The 19968-nt window shown below is 33.9% G+C and overlaps 1 non-coding gene across 1 annotated transcript; it reads left to right on the top strand.

Moving 5' to 3' along the window:
* The first annotated feature begins 14853 nt into the window (after positions 1-14853).
* LOC131182697 (small nucleolar RNA R71) lies at positions 14854-14961 on the top strand. The gene has a single exon (XR_009150958.1). It is a non-coding gene; the product is annotated as a small nucleolar RNA R71 (small nucleolar RNA).
* The last annotated feature ends 5007 nt before the right edge of the window (positions 14962-19968 follow it).

Raw genomic sequence — 19968 nt, 5'->3', positions numbered from 1 at the left:
ATGTGTCTAAGATAAGAGTTGTGGAGATGAGAAAGTTAAGGTGGATGAGTAGCCATACTAAACTAGATAAAGTCCATAATGAGAGTATTAGATAAAACGTAGGAGTGGTACCAATTGAGGATAAGTTGAGAAAAGGGAGATTAAGGTGGTTTGGTCATGTGAAGCACAGATATCTGAAGGCTCGATTAGACAAGTAGAGCACATTAGGGTAGAGGATAGAAAGAAAAGAAGGGGTAGACCTAAACTGACTTGGAGGAGAATAGTACAATATGACTTAGAAGCATTACACATTTCTAAGGATTTAACCCAAAATCATTTAGAGTGGAGAAAGAGAATCCATATAGCAGACCACAAATTTTTGGGATAAAGGTTTAGTTGAGTTGAGTTAATAATTAGAGTCAAAATTCACTTCAGGGTCACTCCATTTACCTTTCATTCCTAGGGCTTACTCTAAATGGTGAGACATTAAATGATCCTATGTAAAATATGGGGATCAACATTATAATTTAAACTCTAATAAAATTATTGGCATTGAATTATAAAGAGCATATTCTTCAATCCACTTGCCCTCATTGAGGGATGATATGGGGTGCCTAACACCTTTCCCATACATATGCAGACCCCGAACCCTGAATCTCTGTATTAGAAGTGATAAAATTTATTTTTCTAATTTTTTTGCAATAAATGGTTTTTTTTTTAATTTTTCTCAAAATTAAAGTGGTGACTCCTCACTTTTAACTTCGATGAGAATCATCTGGCGATCGTAAAACTCTTGTAACAGCTTGGCAACTCCACTAGGGAAATAATATGCCAAACCTTGGTTTAGAGGTCCAAATGTAGATTTAATCTTATGCTCTTATAAGTTAATGTAAATAGTTATGGATTTTAACATATAAAACGTTGAGGACCTTAACATCTGATTAAGCTTAAATTAGTATGATTCTTTTGCCTTTGTTACTAATTGTTCTAATCATCTGATTTGTTTGAATATTTTCTTTTAGGTTACAATAGTGTTATTTTAATTTCCCTAGATAAGGAAGAGGTGGGGTCCCTTCACACACTCGATACTACATACTTAGGCCCTATACCTGGGCTTTTTTACCCTTAGGAAATAGGAGGGAGTCATGTAGTGGTTCTTGTGGGATTCCCCGTTAGTATCCGTGAGGACATCTCCTCAGATTAGAACTCATTTCATCTATTGTGATACCTGTAGATTTTCTCATTAGTATCATGCTAATGAAATAAGGCTCTATTGTTTACAGTGGAGACAATTCGAGAACCTTTAAACCTTAGCAAATTAGACCTCAAGCTAAGCTATCACATTAATCAAGAGCCATAACAAATCACCCCTAGCGATAGAGCCATCCAATTAGATAGCACTCATTTGGTGTTAGGATTATCCCATTTCTAGGACAAAAGGGATGCACTTTCTCTTTCACTACTTCATTTGTCGTTTAATCACTTTTATTTTTTAAGAGAGAGTAATTTCGAATCGTACTATTTAAGTAGTCTAAACATCTTCCTATTTTGATAGATGTGTATATATTATGGGCCTTGACAGTACGACTCAAAACTACTTAAATAATGCATTTACATTTTTGTATTTTGATTAGATTTTTCACCTTTTAAGATTAGGTATCTATTTGCAAAGGGTAAACAAAAGTGGTCCCAAGGGTAATGATCGTCTGCTTACTGATGATGAGATGTGGGGTTGGTGAGAAGGATAGCTAATGATCTTCCATGATGAACAAATGAATGTTGCAAGGAGGTAGGTGTAGAGCGCTAAAGAAAATTCAAAAAGGAAGAGAAAGGGAAAGGAGAGAGAGAGAGAGAGAGAGAGAGAGAGAGAAAGGAATATTTGTGTTTGAGATGTCTTGATAATGGAGGTTTTGTGATGGTAATAGAGATTTGAAGTTGATAATGGTGATTGTTGGAAAATTTTAAAGTGGGTATGGAAGATGAAAGTGAAATGGTAAAAAAGAAAGAGAAAATATTTCTTTTATTAAGTTTCATTAATGACATGAGAGAGAGTAATGGACATTAATTAGAGTGTTATGAGAAATAAGACTCCTTGTGGGATAGAGTTTATTTGAATTTTAAATTCCCTAGGAGAATTAATTATCCACCAAGAATGGCTTATTCAACCAATCCAATGCAAGGGCAATTGTTTGCATTAAAATAATTAAATTTTATTTATTAATTATTTTAAGGCCTAAGATTAATTAATTATTTTTTTGTAAAATTAATTCAATTAATTTTATTTCATTGGTTTAATTAATTGAAAGCTTGAGAGGGGTTACTAAATAAAATAAATATCAAAAGAGGTTATCAAGAGTGGGTGGTTAGCTAAGAGAGCAGTTTACATGAGTTATAATGAGTTAAAGAGAAGTTACTGGAAGTGGATAGTTACCTTTCATCATATGCAAAATATAAAGTGGATCTTCCAGATTATTTCAGGTACCTGTAGGGAGTGTTATAAATATCTGATATACAACAATGTGAAAGGCCCATGACAACTCAACAACTCAACCAAACAACTCAATCAACTGTACAAATCAACAATCTAGTAACTCCAACAGTCTAATTAATCTAAAACTCTAGCAGTCAATTAGTCCTTTATATTTATTGTCAATTTCAATTCTAAGTAATCTTTAACTTTCAAATTATTGCATTTTACTTTTCAAAAGTCTTGTAATTTTTTTTAGCAATCAATACAGTCTTACTTTTCAATTCCAGTTATTTTTCACACTTACATTATATTTAAAGGTGAATTTGTATTCAATGTAATCGGTTTTTACAATCATTTGATTCAGAAGTTAGAAAGCGCAACCCATTGTAGATACACTCAGTATCTAATATGCCTGCATTCAAACTATTTATCAGTCAAATTATTTTCACAGGAAACAATTTAGGATAAATTTTAATAGGATTTATGATGAATTTAACTTCGGAATCGAATAGAGTAATTTTTGCAATTATTCTATTCGTTGCTATACCTAAATATTTCTACTTGTGAAAATAAAAATGATTAAATTTCAAGGGAGGAAAAAAGAGTTTGTGTTAGATTATATTTATTGAAATAAATAAATAAAGAACATAAAGGGATTGACAAATAGGTTCTTTTTGTTGGCTTGTAATTGCTTGATTTTGAATTTTAGGTCTGTGAAGCAAAGGGAGAGACGAGGTTTTCACAAAATGGAGGTTTTTTTTTTTCTTTTAAATTGAAAATTGATTGGGATTTTCCTATGGGAAGAAAAATATGATTTATTTGGTATTGAGTTTCAAGATCATAAAGTACCTTTTTTTTAATACTATTCTAAATGTGATTGAAAAAACACTATTGGTTATGTAATTGTGAATAAAATAAATGACGAGGAAGAGATGGAAAATTAAGGGTAAAGTAAAACTTATAAAATATAATTTCTTATTAAATCACATTTTAATTTCTTTATTAATAATTAAATTGATTCTGTGGGATTTCCCAAAGGAACTATAATTAAATTGATTAAAAATTTTATGAAGTGATGAAATTATAGATGAAATCAAACTGTGTGAATGTTTTCATTTTTTTTTTTAAATTAAAAAATTAAAATATTTTAATAATGACAAAATTAAAAGGCTAACTAGTAAATAATACTTCATTTAATTATTAATGCCATACGTTTAAAGTTAAAAATAATTTCTTTAGGCAAGAGGACGGGGAGAGACAAAATAATTAAAAAAAATGATAAGGGGTTCAGGAAGCACAAAGTTCTCCATTTTTGTAGGAATGCATCTTTTTTTTCTTTCTAACTTTTTTTTTTTAATTTTAAAATGAAAAAAATTATAAATTCTGAGATGACGCTTTATTACTTCAAGCCTTGTAATTCAATTTTTAATAAAAGAGAAAATTATAAAAAATCTGCATTTTCAATTTTTTTTAATTATATTTATTTTAATTAAAAGTCAAAGCTGTAAATGTTTGATTCTAATGTTGTGTAAAATATACGAATATTCTAAATTTGTCACAAACACAACCACAAGGGTGAAATTTAATTTAAAAAATTAATAATAAATTATAATATAATATTTAAAGTTTTATTTATTAACAAAATAGTCCATTTTATAATCAACAATTGTATTAAAATATCATTATCATTTAATGGACAAACATATATATAGAAGATTGATTTTTGAAAATTGAGAAATATATGTGTTAATTTTAATTTTTATCCACGCATATATATTAAAAATAACAAAAAAAAAAATCTTATTCTTAGTGGAATGAAATTATTCATCCATCTCAACCATTGTCGCTCATAGTGTAAGCGCTCTGTTACGCTATTATCAGCCCAGACTCTAATTGAGTTTTGATGATATGAGCAGCTCGCAATTTCGATTGTTTGCTAATACTCAATTTCCCCATAAACATGCTGAAAATACATTAATGGGGAAGGAAAAAAATCTCAAGACCTTGAACTTGATATGCCCATTTCTAAAGTTGCAATCTATATATGTTGGTCTGGCACCATTTAGGAAGCTTTCGATACAATCGAGGCTTCAAGGAAAAATTAAATTAATTACGATAAAATAAAATATGAGTTATTTGACCAAACTAATGTATGATAAGCTTATTTAATTATAAATATTTTCACGATCCAAGGGACTATTACTCATAAATTTAGTGGCCAAAATTGACCTCTAGATTTTTCCGTGGGAAACTCTAATACACACACATATATATTCAATTAGTTGAAATTTAAGAGCTTTACTCACTTCAATGTATCCAATATTAATCCATTTAAATGATAATATAAAAATAATAATGATATTTCAATGTAATTGCTTTAATTAATAAATTATTTTGTTAATCAAATAAAATTTTATGTACTATATTATCATTTCTCGTTAACTTTTCAAATTTAATTTCACCCTTTGACTATAATTGTGACAAAATTAAAAGGTTTGAATATTTCATCTAAAATTAACAATTTTGAATATAATTGTAATTTTACATAAACATTTTATAAGTATAAATTTAATCTCAAAGAAAAAAAGTACGATATAATCACTAAAATTACGACAGCAAAGTATATAATGAAATTTATTATATATGTGTAGTTAAAAAAGCTGTATATATAAAAGTGAGGATAGAGAAATAATGGGATTGTAAAAAATATTCTTAATTCTTTAAATTATATAATTATATATTTTTTATTATTTAAATTAATTTTAGAGTTTATATAAATTTAAAATTCTTATATTTAATTTCTTTATTCAACTTTCATTTGAACTTTAGTTAGAATCAACTATTAAAGAAAGTAAATGTACATCTAATGTAAAAGCAATTTCTTATTGAATTATAAAAGAAAAACATTATCAATAACTAGGGTTCTTTCAATTTATTATGAATTATTATTTAAGTCATCAAATATTTTGAAATTTCTATTGAAGTATGATGCGTCCCAACCGCAAGTGCACGGGTCGTACAAGTAGTATAGAAAAATATCGATCCCACGAGGAGTTGTGTTAATGATTGAATTTTTGATATAAAAGTTGACTAAATTGAAGTATTTATGAAATTAAAATAATGAATTAATGGGTAATGGAGTATGAAATCTAAATGTGCAAATTTAATATTCTATTCAACAATGTATTAATTAAACTAAGATTTGCATCAAATTGAAATAAGCAAGTTCAAATATGGCAATATTTAAAATGGCAAATGATTAAATTCGATTAGAAATTAACAATGGTAAAAAGGCGATTCTGGAGTTCGGGATTTCATATTCAAGCTATTTTGGGATTTTCCCTAGCTAGCCCAATCCATGAAATTTATGGGTTTAAAGGAGATTAATTCTAAAATCCTTTGAAAACTCTTTCGAGTGAGACAAAGAGTGCCTTAATTAACTTAATCCTACTTTCGTGGAGTTAAAATTAACCAAGACCCATTAGGTTCTTTAATCAATCTATTAAAACCCTCTTAACCCTTAGTCTATTTCTAGATCTAAGTTAATTAAGTCCAATTTCTTGATTAACTATCACTTGGTTTTCTCCTTTCGGTGCTTCAACCAAGGATTAAGAACATAACTTAATGGGGCCCTTCATTAAGCATGTGAATAAGCACACAAGAAATGGATTAAACCTCATAAATTCATTAAATTGGGACTAACCCAGTTCAAATCCACAAAAATAACTAAAATATTACATCCCTTACTCCAGAATCAAAAGTAAACTACTCACTATCCATAATGCTTACAAGCTATGATGAGTTTAAATGGAAATAAAGCTTTAATCTAAGCTAAGAAGTAAGAAATTAAACACTAGAAATGTGGAAAAATGTAAAGGAAGGAAGAAATCTGCAAATCTTGGTTAAAAATGGTGTGGAAGGTGAAAATGACTCCTCAAATTCTGCTTAGCCTCCTCCTTTCTTTCTTTGCTCCTTGCCTCTCTTCTAAAATGAGAAAATGGGACTATTTATAGCATTTTTCTGACATGGAGCCCTAAAATGGTATGTTCTAGGAGGAATTATTTGAGGGAATCTCCTGCCAGCTCATTAATGAACTCTTCATGGGACTGCATAAGTGGACTGCATAAGTTATGCAGTCCCTTATGCAGTTTTCGGCTGGTTCTGGGTCACTTATGCGAAGCTGCATGACTTGGTGCATAGGTTATGCACAATTTCGTGAATGTGCATAAGGGAGGCGAGAATGTGCATAAGCTATGCGCTCCTTATGCACATTTCGCCGGTTCTGAAATAGTGATCTTTCTCCTTATGCAGATCTGCATAGCTTATGCGGCAAGTTATGCACAGTTTGGTCAATGCATATTTCAGCTTGAAAACTTGTTTTTGACATCTTTTTGCTGTAGAAGACACTCCTCAATGGCAAAATTCTCTTTAGTCCTTCAAAAACACCATTTTTCCTACAAAACAAAGTAAAAATTACAAATTAATCCAAAATTGACAATTATGGAAAACTAACTAAATAACTAATGAAATTAGCTAAAAGTGACTAATAATCAAATAAAATGGCTATGAAATTAAACCTCAATGATTATGCAAAATGTATGCATCAAATACCCCCAAACTCAAGCTTTTGCTTGTCCTCAAGCAAACTTTAAAATGTAATGCAAAATTTTTAGGGGTGCCTTATCCAAAGAGCTATGAAAATTACCTATTAAAGTAACTAAACACACCTTTAGCCATACTAACAATCCATATACCCATCCTTCAAAATGCAAAGAATCTAATGCTTATCCAAGCTTTCACCGCTTAGCCATCAAGTCAATTATCATTCAAAATCCCCAAACCAACCAATCAAAAGAGAGAGAGTCATGCTCAAAAGGAATTCTAGAACAATCAATAGTCAAAGTGTCTCAACATGGAATGATAGAATTGAATGAATAGATGAATAGTTTTCCAATCCCATAGGCAAATTCCCTACTCCTATCTCCACTAATGTAGCAAGTACTATCAAGAGATCAAAGGTCTTTTTAGGGATGTAATGAGGCCATGGGGTTTAAAATGAGGCTAAGAAGAAAGATGGGTAAAAAGTATTCAAAGCATGAGAATATTTTCAATTTTTAAACATAAGGTACACTTCTTATTTTATTATAATTTTTTTTCTTTTTCTTCTTTTTTTCTTTTTTTTTTTGTATATATGGAGGAGAGAAGTACACAATGAGAATTGTCAAGTGCTAGCATAGTTTACAAAACACATAAAAATGGAGGGACATTTTGATACTTTAGACTTGTATTTTGCATTTTCTTTTGATGATTGTCCCTAAAAATGCCACCCCCAAACTCATTTCTTTTAATACTTTGGGTGGATTTCTTTCATTTTGAATGGCAATAGTGAAAAGCACATATACTAGCACTTTTACAAGATGACAAGCATTTCTTCTCCCTTTTATTGTATATTTTTTTTTATTTTTTATTTTTTTAGAAAGTGTACCTAATATTGTAACTAATTATTCTCATGAAAAGGGTTGTAGTGTTTGGTTTATTAGCTAGGTAGCAATAAGGGATTCAAGAAAAATTAGGGATAAAAAGGCTCAAAAGGGGTTTGCAAGGGTAATTTTAATTAGGAAAAGGGCCAAAGGTTTAAAATGAGAAGGTTTAAATCAAAGAATGCCTAATCATCTCTCTTTTCAAGTACAAGCTGGTATTTCGCCTTGAAAGGTTTAGAAAATTTGTTCTAGGATTGGTGAGACATCATTTGACTACCTTATATCCAATAATTCCCTCTAAACACTTCCATCTCCAAATGACTAGTTGGGTGGCTTTTTGGCTAAGAAGATATAGGCAAGGGATAGATACTTCAAAACCTTGCACCTTTTAGGAACTTTCAATCCACAAACCCAACTAAAAGGTGAGTCAAATCACTCTCATAGGCACATTTTCAATACTCAAGGGATTTGGCAAAAGATTTTAATGCATGGTGTATGATTCCTAAAATGAGTAATGCATGAACTAAATGGAGTAAGCCTATTTGTATGCAATTTGTACAATTTCTAAGTGATGTATAATGTGTGTATAAATGTGTAATGAATATGTATGTATGGATGTATATGTAAAATATTTACAATATATGTAAATGAAATGGGATGAGATGCTCTTATACTCAAAATGTGAAAAATAAAGCTAAAAATCAAAATGTGCACCCCCAAACTCAAAATTAGACATTGTCCTCAATGTCTCAAACAGTAGATATCCAAAACTCAAAGCAAATAATATTGACCAGGAATTGTAAAAATAAGAACAAAAAGAAAGAGTTACCTGGTATGAGAATTCAAGTTAAAGGGATGCATAAAAAGCTGCACAGGTTATGCAGAGTTAAGTGCTGTCCAGAACATGTGCATAGGTAAGGTGCATAAGCCATGCGGTGCTGCATAAGAGGCAATAGATGTTGCATAGGCTATGCAGGACAGTTGCATAAGGGAAATACAACCTGTGCAGTTCTGCAGAAGTAGCAGAAAGAGTTGCACAGGCTATGCAAAGGTTATGCATGAGGAAATTCATAGCTGTGCAGTGTATACAAAAAGCTGCTGCATGGGAATTTGCAAGGGGAAATGTACAACCAGCAGTAAAAGTATGGAAATATAGACAGAGTATGGGCAAATATGTACAAAAAGGCAATAAGTGCAATAAAAATCAAAGAAGACTAATGTAATAGCTATTCAATAAAACTTCAAAAGAAACAGAATTTAAAAGAAACTAATTTAGAACAAATCAACAAAATCCAAAACAAACTATAAATGTTTGAACATATTTACAAAGAAAAGGTCCTACAAGATTGAACAAAAGTAAACTAAACACTAATCTATGTCTATTGTTTTTCCTTTGTCCAAGGATGTTGCTAAGGGGTTGGTGGGTCACTGCATCGCCGAAATGATGGTGCAGGAGGAGGTGATGGAGGTGGGGGTGGCATGCCCAGAAAGATCATGAGTTGCTTCACCATCTCCTTCAGTTCGTTCTGTTTGTCCCTGGTTTCCATGACAAGGTCAAATAGCTGATCATGACGATCCTTTAGTGTATCAAGACCACTGTCAAGCTTCCTATCCACAAAGTAGATATCATCACTAAGCCTGTCAAGGTAGGTGAATAAGGCTTTAGTGTTGAATGGAGGAGGTGCTGTGGATGAGGTAGGTTCAGCTGTAGGAGGAATGGGTTGAGCAGAGGTAGCTGGAGTGTCCTGAGTAGGCTGAGGGGGTGGGGTAGGTGTAGTAGGGTCCGTGGGACCGTGTGAAAGGTTGGGTTTCTGGTTGTGCAATAGGCTCAGTTTCTGCTGCAGGGTGGCCAGTATCAAAATATGATAAATGGAACCCTGTTTTGGTTAAGTGTGCAGCATCAAAATAGGAAGTGTCCTCAAGTGCTGGGATTGAGTGCTCTGTAGGATTAAAGCCAAAATGCTTGGCTATGACAGTAATGAGTCCACCCAAAACAATGTCACCAATGGATTTGGTGGCAATATGCAGCACATGTTCGCAAAAGAAGTAACCTGGAGACACCCTAACTTTGTGAAATGCACACCATAACATAAATAGTTCAGATTTGCCCACAGCACCAGAACTAGTCCCTCTGCCTAATATGGTGCTAGCCATCAGCCTATGAATAAACCTAAGTGCAGGGTCAAGGATTTGGGATGTTTTGGACCTACCAGCAGAGAAGGTTTGGGGTTGGTTTGTTATGATTCTCCAAAATTGGGCAGGATTCCAGATGCCCTTATTGGCTACCTCTACTCCAGTATGTGGTACTCTAAAGAACCCATCAATTGCAAAACCAAAAATGCCATGAAATTGGTCTAATGATAGTTCTCTATTTTGCCCCAAGCATCTAAATGTCATAATTGGCTTATGGTCTACATCATGCAAGTTGAGGGTAGCAGAGAATGAAGAAATAAACTCCAAGACTAGAATCGGATAAACTACCTCTTGCTTATACACAAATTCTGTCCAACCCATACCGTCAAGAAATGCAACTACATTGTCAAATAAACCCAAAGATTGTAGAGCATCAGCAGATATATACCTAGTAGGTTGTACCCTTCTATCTTTGAGTCTTTTGAAAGCAGCTTTTTGAATAGTATCAGGGAGAGGCCAGGGTAGCTTTGATACAAATGGGGTTGCTGAAATTGGCTTTTTGCTGGAAGAAGGTGTAGAGGCTGGAGCTTTTGGCTTTTTAGGAGGTGGTTCCGAAAATGGGGTGGGTGGTTCTTTGCGTTTGGACAGAGGAGGAGCAGAGGACATGGGTCGCACGGATTTGGATCGGATTTTGCGTCTGTATGTGGTTGGTGGAGGTGGTGGGGGTGTCGTTTGTGGTGTAGGATTGGAGGGGGGGTGTATCGAAGACAATGGAGAGACTTCGAGAGGAGAGGCGGGGCGGGAATGTGGAGGGGAATCCATGGTCGATTGGAGAAGAGATAGGGGGAAATGGAAATGTAGGGGGATTTAGGGTTTTCGTGATGAGAGCGCTGGTGGAGAAGATGGGAGAGAGACGGCGGGAATGCCGGAAAGAATGAAGGTAGAAGGGCGGTCGTGGGGTTCAAGAGTCGGGAAGTGGAGATGGTGGGAATGTTCTTTGCTGAAAATGAATTTGAATCGGGTTGTAGGAGACTGCATAAGGGGAAAATGATTTATGCATAACCTGTGCACTCTTTTGTACGTGTTTCAAAAGGATTTAAATTTCAGAGAAATGCTTATGCACAAGTGCATAGGTTATGCACTGTCCTTATGCATGTTTCGGTGACCCTGAAATGGTGAAGAGCGAAGTCATGCGGGAGTGCATAAGTTATGCACTCCCCTTATGCATCTCTCGGCAAAAAATGGTTTTTTTCAGAAAATTGGGTCATGCAGATGTGCATAAGCTATGCACTCTGCTTATGCACTCTGCGGCAGGTTTTGAAATTCAGAATTTTGGTTATGCAGAAGTGCATAGGCTATGCACATTGCTTATGCAGGTCTCGGCAACTTTTGGGATTTTCTGATTTCTGGTTATGCAGATGTGCATAGGTTATGCACATTGCTTATGCAGGTCTCGGCAACTTTTGGGATTTTCTGATTTCTGGTTATGCAGATGTGCATAGGTTATGCACATTGCTTATGCAGGTCTCGGCAAGGTTGTATTTTTGGAGTTCTTGGTTATGCGGAAGTGCATAACTTATGCACCTTCCTTATGCACCCCTCGGCAAGAATGATTTTTCTGGGTTTCTGGTCATGCAGAAGTGCATAGGTTATGCACTCTGCTTATGCACCCTTCGGCAGAATTGGAGTTTTGGATTTTTGGTTATGCAGAAGTGCATAAGTCATGCACTCACCTTATGCAAGTTTCGGCAAAGAGAGATTTGACAAAATGAGGTTATGCAGAGTTGCATAAGCTATGCACTCTCCTTATGCACTTGCAATAAAGGTGAAAAATGGCAAGAATTTTGGTTATGCAGGATTGCATAAGCTATGCAGTTGCTTATGCGCAATTCAACAAAATCAAGAATGCAATAGAACATGAATTGCAAGTGTGAAAAATACCCGAGAATGATGAAATATAATTCTAGGAAACACATACCATGAGAAATTTTCATCAAAAACACATCAATATATTCAAAGTTCATCAAAAGTGCATCACACAAGCATGTAAAAATGGATTTTACGTAAAAGACCTTTGAGAGCTATGCCATTTTGACTCAAATTCTGCAAATCAACATTCAGTACATAAAACTCCATAAAAAAAAATCTGTATGAAGTTGCATCTAATCACACATGATGAAATGAAGTCTCCAAGATTTGCCAAGAAAAATGCAACATTTCTACCTTGAATCCTACAATCCCAAAGGAGCTCGAAACTGCAAAAAATGACTCACTTACCACCATAATATCATTTGAAGCACAAATATTAGAAAATTATTCACCCAACCTCACCAAAAACACAAGTGATCTGCTGCAGATTCTATTTTTCTGCTCTGCAGAATGTACTTAGTTTTCCTTTGCAATAACCAGATTGCAGCTTTCAGCAGTTCACCAACCTTCCTCCATTTAAATACATCCAGCCTCATCAAAAACATAAGCCATTTTGCTGCAGAATGTACATTCCTCTGCATAAACCAGATCGCAGCCTCTGACAAAGTTATGCAGCAAAAACTTATCAGTTCTTTTGAAGGACAAAATTTTTTTTTTTTCAAGTTAAGAATTACTTTCCCAACAGTTCACCAGCCTTTCTTCAGTGAATTACATCTACAAGAGACAAAATTTAACAATGTCAAAAATTGAATTTGGGGAGATTTAAGATAAAAACAAAATTAATGAAAATGAAAGTAAATTAACAAAAGCAAAATAAAAGGACTTGGGATGCCTCCCAAGAGCGCTAATTTATAGTCCTTAGCTAGACTCTTTTCATGTTTCATGGTGGCTGAAATTGGAATTTGTTGCCTCTGTTTCCAATAGGTGCTTCAATGAATCTATACTTCATTTTCTTTCCATCACATGAGAAAATCCTTGTTGCTTTGTCTAAAAATCCGACCATTTCTTTCTTGACAACCTTTGGTGCATCTTTTTCTTTGAGAGATGGTTGCTTTACTTCACTTTTCTCCACTTCCTCAACTTGAAAGATTGGTGCCATAGGACAAGGTGGATTACTATTCAAATCTTGTGCAAATGCAGCCTCTTTTGGATTTTCATCATTGATACTCCCTTCATGGATAAGACAACTTTCAAGAGAAGCCTTCGGATAGCTCTTTCTAAAGTGCTCTTTTACTAACTCATCAACTATATCAATTCTCAAACAAGAGTCTACATCTTCATGTTGCTTCTTCTTATCATTGCCAATATTGAAGACTAACTGATCCTCTCCGATTCTAAGAGTAAGCTTTTCACCTTTCACGTCAATCAAAGCACCAGCTGTAGCTAGGAAAGGCCTCCCCAAAATGATTGGTATATGAGGATCCTCTTCTATGTCCAAAATAACAAAGTCAATTGGGATCTAGAATTTTCTAACCTTCAGTGGTATATTTTCCAAGATCCCTTCTGGATATTTAATTGATCTGTCTGCCAACTGAAGAGAAATGTGGGTTGGCTTAAGATCTCCCATGTTAAGCTTCTCATAGATGGAGAGGGGCATAAGGCTTACACTAGCCCCTAAATCACATAAAGCTTTTATAGAACATGATTCCCAATATGGCATGGAATTGAAAAACTCCTGATCCTTGAGCTTTTGAGGAAGGTTCCTTTGGAGGATAGCACCGCATTCCTAAGTTAAGGCTAAAGTCTCATAATCTTCAAGTCTTCTTTTGTTTGAGAGAATTTCTTTCAAAAACTTAGCATAAGAAGGCATTTGGGAAAGAGCATCGATAAAAGGCACATTTAGATATAGCTTCTTCAAAACCTCTAAGAACTTCCCAAATTGCTTATCAAGCTTGGCTTTTTGAAATCTCTGTGGAAAGGGAAGTCGTGGCTTGTAAGGCCTGGAGGTATATATTTCTCTTCTTTCTCCAACCTCCTCTTTACCTTTTCTTGCACTCCCTTTTCACTCTTTTGTTTTTCATCTCCTCAAAATCTTCCTCATTTTCTCTCTTTTCAACTTTTTCACTCTTCTCATTATGCACTATTTTACCACTCCTCGGTGTGATGGCATGACATTGCTCCTTGGATTTTCTGTTTGACTAGGAAGTTTCCCATAGAATTGGTACTTGATGAGCATGCTTGTTGTGCAACTGATTTTCCAAAGATCCTATTGTGTGTTTGCATTTGTTCCAGCCTTGCTTTCATCTCTCTCAACTCTTCATCACGCTTAATTTGATTAGCAAGAATTTGTTGTAATAAAGCCTCTGTGGTGGAACTTTGTTCTCTTTGTCTTGGTAAAGGTGCGATTTGCATTCTTTTCTTTGAAAACTAGGTGGTGGTTGCCTAGGTTGTTGGTATTGATGCTCTTGTTGTTGTGATGGAAAGTTCGAGTTGAAGCTTGATTTTGCTGATTCTCCCATGAAAAATTGGGATGATTCCTCCAAGCATATGAAGGATAATCTACTCCACAGCTCATTGTTCCTTCTGCATAAGTAACTTGTTGAGAACTTCCAGAGCATGATGATGAACTGACTAGCATACTTAAATCCTCCATTTTCTTAGCAAGGACATTAGTGAGTGCATCAAATTTGGCATTGAACATGTTGAATGGATCAAGCTCATACATTCCAAAGAACTTGCCTTTTTGAGTTGGAGTTGACCCTCTTGGACTACTCCATAGATGACTGCTTTGCTATTTTCTCTAATAACTCATAAGCTTCATCTTCATGCTTAATGATGAATTCTCCGCTTTGAGCATCAATGATTCCTCTGATAGCAGGAGTGACATTTGTGTAAAAATTCTGGTTTATCATCCATTTAGGAATGGCATGATGTGGACATTGTCTCTCCAACTCCTTCCATCTCATCCATGACTCATAAAGAGTCTCATCTTCTCTTGGTCTAAAAGCAATCATTTGATTCCTCAACTCTTGAGTTTTTCCAGGTGGAAAGTATTGGGCAAGAAATACATCAGTGAGCTGCTCCCAATTTGTAATTGAGTTGTGAGGTAAAGAATCAAGCCAATCCAATGCTCTATCTTTCAAAGAGAATGGAAACAATTTTAGCCTTGCTGCATCATCAGATACTCCAGGTTGTTTTTGCATGTCACAAATCATAGCAAACTTCTTCAGATGTGTGTGTGGATTTTCAGAAGGATGACCCCCAAATTGAGAATTCTGAATCATTTGAAGGACTCCAAAATCCATCTTGTAACTATTTGCATCAATCCTTGGTCTTGCTATGCTCTCTCTCAAATCATCAAAACGTGGAAAAGCATGATCCATCATACTTCCCCTAGGCACGTTTGCATTAACAACTTCTTCCCCTTGGGCTTCATTTTCATTGTTTTGACCATTTCCAGCATTACCAACACCAATTCTAATTCTTTCATCAGCCATATCTGCTTCAATTTCGGTTTCTCTCAAAGCTTCCTTCCTTTTTCTGGTTTCTTTCTTGTTGGCCTTACAAAATTTCTCTATTTCAGGATTGAACAATAAGGATGTATCACTTGAGCTTCTAGCTCTTCTCATAAAAGATTAAAAGTACCTGAAAAAGAACAAACAAACACAAAATGAAAAGATAACAAATATAAAACTAAAAACAACTAAAATGATCAAGAATTCAATCTTAAACAAACAACTCCCCGGCAACGGCGCCAAAAACTTGATGCGTCCCAACCGCAAGTGCACGGGTCGTACAAGTAGTATAGAAAAATATCGATCCCACGAGGAGTTGTGTTAATGATTGAATTTTTGATATAAAAGTTGACTAAATTGAAGTATTTATGAAATTAAAATAATGAATTAATGGGTAATGGAGTATGAAATCTAAATGTGCAAATTTAATATTCTATTCAACAATGTATTAATTAAACTATGATTTGCATCAAATTGAAATAAGCAAGTTCAAATATGGCAATATTTAAAATGGCAAATGATTAAATTCGATTAGAAATTAACAATGGTAAAAAGGCGATTCCGGAGTTCGGGATTTCATATTCAAGCTATTTTGGGATTTTCCCTAGCTAGCCCAATCCATGAAATTTATGGGTTTAAAGGAGATTAATTCTAAAATCCTTTGAAAACTCTTTCGAGTGAGACAAAGAGTGCCTTAATTAACTTAATCCTACTTTCGTGGAGTTAAAATTAACCAAGACCCATTAGGTTCTTTAATCAATCTATTAAAACCCTCTTAACCCTTAGTCTATTTCTAGATCTAAGTTAATTAAGTCCAATTTCTTGATTAACTATCACTTGGTTTTCCTTTCTGCTTCAACCAAGGATTAAGAACATAACTTAATGGGGCCCTTCATTAAGCATGTGAATAAGCACACAAGAAATGGATTAAACCTCATAAATTCATTAAATTGGGACTAACCCAGTTCAAATCCACAAAAATAACTAAAATATTACATCCCTTACTCCAGAATCAAAAGTAAACTACTCACTATCCATAATGCTTACAAGCTATGATGAGTTTAAATGGAAATAAAGCTTTAATCTAAGCTAAGAAGTAAGAAATTAAACACTAGAAATGTGGAAAAATGTAAAGGAAGGAAGAAATCTGCAAATCTTGGTTAAAAATGGTGTGGAAGGTGAAAATGACTCCTCAAATTCTGCTTAGCCTCCTCCTTTCTTTCTTTGCTCCTTGCCTCTCTTCTAAAATGAGAAAATGGGACTATTTATAGCATTTTTCTGACATGGAGCCCTAAAATGGTATGTTCTAGGAGGAATTATTTGAGGGAATCTCCTGCCAGCTCATTAATGAACTCTTCATGGATCGCATAAGTGGATCGCATAAGTTATGCGATCCCTTATGCGATTTCTGGTTCTGGGTCACTTATGCGAAGCTGCATGACTTGGTGCATAGGTTATGCACAATTTCGTGAATGTGCATAAGGGAGGCGAGAATGTGCATAAGCTATGCAGTCTCCTTATGCACATTTCATTGGTTCTCAAAAAAGTTGATCTTTCTCCTTATGCAGATCTGCATAGCTTATGCGGCAAGTTATGCACAGTTTGGTCAATGCATATTTCAGCTTGAAAACTTGTTTTTGACATCTTTTTGCTGTAGAAGACACTCCTCAATGGCAAAATTCTCTTTAGTCCTTCAAAAACACCATTTTTCCTACAAAACAAAGTAAAAATTACAAATTAATCCAAAATTGACAATTATGGAAAACTAACTAAATAACTAATGAAATTAGCTAAAAGTGACTAATAATCAAATAAAATGGCTATGAAATTAAACCTCAATGATTATGCAAAATGTATGCATCAAAGTAGAAGTTCTAAATCTATTAACTCCTATTTTAATATATAATTTCCTTTGATTTTAATATTTCTTTTTTCTTTTATTGGGGAGTTTTTCTTTTATATTTAGATTTAGATTTCCTTTTTAGAGTTTTATTTATTGAGCCCTATTTCCATGGATGCATACTTCTTCTATGGTAGCTATTCATGTATATAGCCCTATTATATGGTTTATTTAAATTTAACATGAGTAAAGCCTTTATACCTATTCGAATATAAGTAAGTCTCCATTTAAGATTTATTCCTACAATCCTATTTGAAGGTAGGGATGACAATTGTTTTTGAATCTGATTAAACCTATCCCACACCTAATCAATTTTCCTTGACCTGTGAGGGGCTAATAAACCCATTTTATACAGATATTTTAGAGTAGTTTTGCATTCATTTTGCTTTTTTAGTCTAGTAATTTTATGCTCTTAATGCTTATTTTAGTTAATTTGTTAATTTTAGCTTCATTATATTTGATTTTTGGAATTTTAATATTTTTGATAGGTTTTAATAAGGTTCAAAGGAAAAAAGGTCCATATAGAAGAAATTTAAAGTGATTTCGAAGCTTAAAGTAGTATGAAAAATGAAGAAAATTCGCTTAAAGGAGAAGACCAGCCGAGACTTTCAAGGGCCTCAACATGCCCCGTGTTAAGGATCATGTGAAGATAAGAGTTCGCCAGCAAGAATCCACATGAGGCATGTAAATTCACACTGGGTCGTGTAAACAGAGATTTCAAAACAAAACACATCGAAAGTTTCATCTACTTTAACATGCCTCGTGTGGCGAGTTGTGTAAATAGAGGTTTTGGAGCAAAACAAGTCGAAAGTTTCAGGGACTCCCACATGCCCCGTGTAGCTGGTCATACAGAATCTAAAGGCTCCTCCTCTGAATCAACATGAGGCATGTTGAAAATAACTTAAATCAACATGAGGCATATGGGATGGCACTGGTAGATTTGCTGAAATGAAAAAATTTTCTCTTTTCACACCTTTTACATCTTGTCTTTATCCCTTTAGAGACCATTTTTAGGGTAAACCTTGAGGGGATATATAAGCATCGTATTCTCATTTTTATCATAAGGAGAAAGAGAGAGAAAAATCAAAAGAGAAAGGAAAGCGGGAATCACGCCGTTTCTAGGAGGAAGAACACCTGCAGAGTGACGTTTTCTAGCTTCCATTTTCAGAGATTTGGATCTTTTTCTTTTGGATTCTTTTATTTTAGAGTTTGGTGTAATGATTTAAGTTTTATTTGTGGATTTGGACTGGTTTTAACCAGATTTTAGTATATATAAGCTTTGATTCTTATCTTGTGTGCTTATTTACATACCCATTGTTGGTACCCTTTGGGTTTTTTTCTTAATCTTAGATTGAAGGACCGAAAGGTGAAAATCTATGATAGATAATTAAGATAATGAACTTAATCATCTAGTGTTAGAAATAAACTAGTGGGTTAAGAGGAATTTCAAGTTGATTAAAATATTTAAAGGGTTTTGGGTAATTAAACATCGCATGAGAATAGGGTTTAGTTTCCTTTAAAACACTCTTTAGTTTGCTTGAAAGAGAAATTAAAGGAAATTAGAATCAACTTCCTTCAAACTTGTATTTTCCTTAATTTTGGATTTGCCTATCCAAATCCAAATAAAATTTACTTTATGAACCTCAACTCTGGAATCAATTTTTACTATTAATTAATTAAATCTTTTGTCACTTGCTGAAATTTTAGTAAATTAGTATAGTGCTTAGATTTTTAATTGCTTAATTCATTATAATTTCCTTATTTTTCCAATTTAATTTGCTGTATCTCTTACTCCAATTTTGGCACAAATTATCAATAGCCTAAATAATCGTGACTTTTATAGTTTGGTACTCAAACAACAAATCTCTGTAGGACGATATCTTTTCTTTACTACTTGAATGACCCATATACTTGCGGAGTACACAATCAAGTTTTTGGCACTGTTGTCGGGGATTTGTTTTGTTTGATATTAGACGATTGATTGTTTGGTTAATTTGGGCATTTTATTTTTGATTTTAATTTCTTTTCTTTATCATTATACTTTGAGATTTTCTTATTTTGATTTTTCAAGTACATATCTTTTATATGAGAAGAACAAAAAGTGCAGAAATTGATTTAATTTTTTATCCTGAGATTGAAAAGACAGCTAAAGCTTTAAGAGCAGAGTCTAAAAGAAGAAAAGCTGAACTCAGAATTCAAAGACAACAAGAGCAACATCAACAGCAACAAGTGATAGAAGCTATGGCAAACAACAACAATCGATCAATTAAGGATCATGCTTTTCCTAGTTTTGGAGATTTTAGACCGAGTATTACAAGGCCTAGAGTGGAAGCAAACAACTTTGAGTTGAAACCCTCACTTTGTCAAATGGTTCAATAATCACAGTTTGGGGGAGGTCCTACTTAGAGTCCACATGTGCACCTTACGCATTTTCTTGAGATTAGTGAAATGCTAAAGATAAATGGAGTGTTAGATGATGCCATCTGGCTGAGATTATTTCCTTTTTCTTTGGAGGATTGTGCTAGGGAGTGGTTGCATTCATTACCTCCGAGTTCAATAACAACTTGGGATGAGTTGTCACAAGCTTTCTTGGCTCAATACTTTCCTCCTAGCAAGACTGCA

The sequence above is a fragment of the Hevea brasiliensis genome, chromosome 8 (genome assembly GCF_030052815.1).
Source record: "Hevea brasiliensis isolate MT/VB/25A 57/8 chromosome 8, ASM3005281v1, whole genome shotgun sequence".
Classification (NCBI taxonomy): domain Eukaryota; kingdom Viridiplantae; phylum Streptophyta; class Magnoliopsida; order Malpighiales; family Euphorbiaceae; genus Hevea; species Hevea brasiliensis.
This window is presented reverse-complemented; position numbering and strand designations above follow the sequence as displayed.